At 33.3% G+C, this 5,000-nt stretch overlaps 1 protein-coding gene across 1 annotated transcript in view; it reads left to right on the top strand.

Moving 5' to 3' along the window:
* LOC115222631 (C-Jun-amino-terminal kinase-interacting protein 4) overlaps positions 1-5,000 on the top strand; it is a 206,196-nt gene that overhangs the window by 123,588 nt on the left and 77,608 nt on the right. The gene's annotated exons all lie outside the window — the stretch shown is intronic.

Raw genomic sequence — 5,000 nt, 5'->3', positions numbered from 1 at the left:
TTGTTAAAATATTTCTGATTCCCTCCTCAATATCATTGGCATTAAACTTATTTCATAGTCTAAAAGCTGTTACTGCTTAAAAAATTTGTTGAAGTAAAAAAAAAAAAAAAAAAAAGATATGTTATTTAGGATGGATTATATTTTAATATAAAGCAGTTTAATGAGAAAACGGCAACAATATGATACGAAAAAAAAGTTCTCTGAACTGAAACAGTTATATACCTCTCACTCACATTATTTGCATGTTATTATTTCTTGCACTCTTTCCCACAAACCAGAATCCCCTCCTCCTCCTCCTCCTCCTCCTCTTCCAGTAAAACTCCCTAACTCTAATTAAATAAAGTCGCTGTTTGGTGGGTAGACTAACTGATGCTTCTACCAGCAATGTGGAAAACTTAATCTTCGATGTTGCAACAGTGAAGATGATAATTATGTTCTGATTTCGGCACAAGGCCAGCAATTTCGAGAGGAGGCCATTGCCTGATTTTAAAAAATTTTATTGACCCTGCAAGGATGAAGGGCATAGTTCACTCCAGCAGGATTTGAACTCAGAATATAAAAAGCCTAAACAAATGCTACAATGATATTTGTTCCTGACACTGTCACAATTCTGAATTATTTTTCTATGTCACAATTCCTTTCGTAACAGGAATGCTAGATAATTAAATGCTCAAAAAGTATTGCAGGTGTTTCCTGTTGTAGACTTGGGTTAAAGTTATGGTTGAAATCACAGTCTAGCAAGGTCATATTTTGATGACTGGCCAGTGGAAGAAAAGAATAAACCTGTGTGTGTGTGCGAGTGCGTATGTGTATGTGTGTATATATACACACACACACACACACACACACATATATACACACATATACATACTCTTTTACTTGTTTCAGTCATTTGACTGAGGCCATGCTGGAGCACCGCCTTTAGTCAAGCAAATCAAACCCAGGACTTATTCTTTGTAAGCCTAGTACTTATTCTATCGGTCACTTTTGCCGAACCGCTAAGTTATGGGGATGTAAACACACCAGCATTGGTTGTTAAGCGATGTTGGGGGACAAACACAAACACATAAACACACATATATTTATATATATATACATATATACGACGGGCTTCTTTCAGTTAATGTCTTGTGATATTTGCTTCTGCATATTCTCTGTATTCTGAGTTTGAATTCCACTGAGGTGAACTTTGTCTTTCATCCCTTCTGATTTGTGGAATTTTTAGAACATCAGATGTGATACCGTGCATATAGTTCTAATTCTGTGCATTTTGAGTTCAAATCTTGCCTCATCAGGGGGGGGGGGGGCTGTCACCACACATGCAAAGTCTCACATATATGTGCACTTTTCACTTTTGCAGTTTCCAAATTACCAAATTCAACTTCTGAAGTCAATATTGTATTATTATAACTAATATTCTTTGATTGGATTTGTTTAATTGAATATGGTCATCTTGAGTCCATTACGGGAAGGGGCTTTCAGACAAGCATTTTGATTCTCAGTCCTTATTTCTGCATGGTGCATATTTTGAGTGGCTAATTTTTTTAAATGCCAAGTTTAACTATTTGATGTTATCAAATCCCAAAACTCAAACACACACACAAATATATCTCACACAGTACCAGTCAAGTTAAAGTTATAGAAAACAGTTGCCTGCCCATTGTGATGCACAGTGCAATTGAAAATAGAACTACATGATTGTGACCCAAACTTCTTAACCACACATCGATACATGTACACATACACATGCATATAAATGTGTATGTATGCATGTGTGTATTTGTTGCTCATGTATATTTGTGAAAGATATAAACAGAAGTGAGGAAAAGGAAAGAAAACAAAGTTCTTTCAAATAAAAATACTTTGTATTTCTTCAACTCAAGTTGCACAGACAATCTCTTGGCATTCTCACTGTTATTAATGCAGTGATTGGACCATTAAAATCCATAACTGTTTTTATGGGACTTAATGGGCTGTATAAACATAAGAATAATGTTTTTATGCGTGATTAAATACACTGTATTTTAATGAATTGTAAAAACACAACTTTAGTATAAGTTTTACATGTTAATGCACTATCTTAGTATAAAATAGACATTAAAGCAGTATTCAAAGTTTTAGTGTAAATTAAAATATTTAAACATTGAAAAATGTGCTAAACACAATTTTTACATGTTTTTGATTTGTGTTTAACTATTAAAGACATTTTAAAGGTGTTTTTTAATAGTGTTAAAAAAAAGCATTTTTCACCATATACTATAGAAAAGCTACAAATATATCACAATCTCCATATGTTTTGCAACTGCTTCTTTGTTACAATAATAAAGTACACTATTTATCAATCAGTTTAGCATGTGAAGATGCATTTAATATTTATAACATAATTACATGTTTAAGTCACACATACTCTTTTTGTTGTGTGTGGGTAAATATATATACAGGATTACATGCCAAAACATTTCCCTGGGTCCTCTCTAATTTGTAACTCTGCTTAAGAGTTTTCTTGTAGTCTCTCCAAGCTAACATAGTTATGTAACTGTAATATACATATTTGGTTTGTTTGATTTGAAAATAGATCTGTTACCAATAAACCAAATAATATTGTGTAGACATGAAGCATTTGATGTGATAAATTTTTAATGCCATACAGCATGACTACAAAACTATCTGCTTTTTAAGCAGCCATTTAACAATGCTCCTTGCATACTCTGGTTGTATTGTATTGTACACTTGAAAAATAGCCAAGTAAGTGCCATTGAAGGGAACCTGTTCTGTGTTGGGCTTCCTAATTTAACTTCTTCCTCTCTCCCATACACGTGACCATGTTATGTTGTAAAGAAAACAAACAGTAATGTATAATAACGATTTTTGACATTGATTAATAATGATAATAATAATTTCAAATTTTGGCAGAAGGCCAGCAATTTTGTAGGAGGGGGTAAGTTGATTACATCAACCCCAGTGTTCTACTGGTACTTATTTTGGTTACAGGTAAGTTCATCGCCATCAATTTATCACAGGGAAAATTCATCACCATCAACTCACCATGAGGAAAGTTCACCAAGAAAATGTATCCATAGTATCTCACCAGTAATAGTTCAAAAATATTTTATTGAGATAAAAAACAGTGAATTAACGACTGAACTTTCCCTGTGGTGAATTGATGATGGTGAACTTACTGGAGATGATTTATTTTATTGTCTCTGAAAGGACGAACGACAAAGTTGACCTCCGTGAAATTTGATATCCCTTCTAGTATAGGCAAAATGTTTGAAATTTGTGGGAGGAAGGTCAATCAATTATACTGACCCTAGTATTCTACTGGTATTTATTTCATTGACTCTGTAAAGATGAAATGCAATGTTGACCACAGTGGAATTTGAACTCAGAATGTAAATCTGAAATACTCCTAAGCATTTTGTCTAGTGTGCTATTGATTCTGTCAGCTTGGTCCCTTAATAATAATAATAATAATTGTTTCTATTATATGCACAAAACCAGCAATTTTGAGTAATGAAATACAAAAACTATCATTTGTCCATGAACATACTGTAAAATAACATTTCTCTTGAACATCAATATTTGCATTAAGGGGCTGTGTGTGATTGACTATCATGAGAATTTTATAAACCTTTGGAAAATGTGAAATATATATTTTTGAACAATATATCTCGAAGCACTTGAAGCTATAAATAATAGAATGTGAATGCTGGGTTGGAAGACTCTTTTGGATAGAAAATTTTGGGATCGAACAACTTTCAACTTCTCCTATCCAAAAGGATTTTTCAACCCAATATTTCCATTATTATTTGTAGGCAGCAATGTTTAATGTTCCCTTCCCATCCAAATTATTATTAACAAAAATACAAGGTAATAACATTGTATCCTTTAGATAATTCTTTTTATATTATATAGATTTATTTTATATAAAAGAAAATTATATCAGATTATAGTAGGCTGTCCACTCCGTTTTTCTTTGTGTGACTTCCATGGGTTTTTAAAACCATTTAAGCTCCCAAATCGAGATTTGTATTTATACATGGGAACATATTTATACATGGGTTTTTACAGTAATTTTTGCTGTATTTGTAATCTGATTAGTAATAAAACAATGATAGTATAGGAGTTGTAATAACAATAACAGATTTGTTTGGTCACATAGGGCAATAAAGAGGGAGCAGCTTTACAGTGATTTGACCTGCCAGGTGTAGAAGATGAATGTCCCTCAAAATGATACGTTAACATACCATTTTAAATGGAAGGTGTGTATCTAGGATAGTGTAGTCTAAGGTACACTGTACCTTAAACAAAACCATGTCAGATAAATGTGTAGTCAAATAAATTTTAAAACCTGAGTAAAAGACTGGATGGTCATGATTGGTGTGCCTTTGATTTAACCTGTTAGATAAGGAAATCATCTGGAACTAAACAACACTCACTCACATGCTACTAATATTTCATATCCAGAGCCTTGAAGACATTAAATTATAGATTTCTATTATATAATTGTTTTACAAGGAGAAGGGTAATAGTAACTTCAAAGTTTCAGACTGCTAGCAGTCGTCCAACAAATATATATATATTATTTTTCATGCAATTATTGCGGCCTGTATTTATTCATGCATGCCTGTGCTTGCACACACACACAATGGGATTTGTAGGTTCTGTCTTCCAAATTTACTGTTATCCCAAAGCTGAACTTGCCATTTACCCAAGCTTTACCAGGTGCTCATGAACGACGGATTTTGATAGGTTGTGGCTTTCTGTGGGTCATTCTCAGTTAATGACTTGATTTGGTCATCATCTGTAGTGGATGGTCTGTCTGATCGCTCTTTATCAATAAGGCTACAATCTCCAGCACAGAACCTTGCGAACCACTTCCGTACAGTTCTTTCGGATAAAGAAACATAACATATTTCGCATGTTTCTTTGGTTGCTTGTGAGGCATTTTCCCCTTTACGGAAAAAGAAAAGCATCAAGTGCTGAAAATGAACTTTATT

Source organism: Octopus sinensis, linkage group LG20 (assembly GCF_006345805.1).
Source record: "Octopus sinensis linkage group LG20, ASM634580v1, whole genome shotgun sequence".
In the NCBI taxonomy this organism is placed as follows: Eukaryota; Metazoa; Mollusca; class Cephalopoda; order Octopoda; family Octopodidae; genus Octopus; species Octopus sinensis.
Note: the sequence above shows the minus strand (reverse complement) of the source record. Positions and strands in the feature narration are given on the sequence as shown.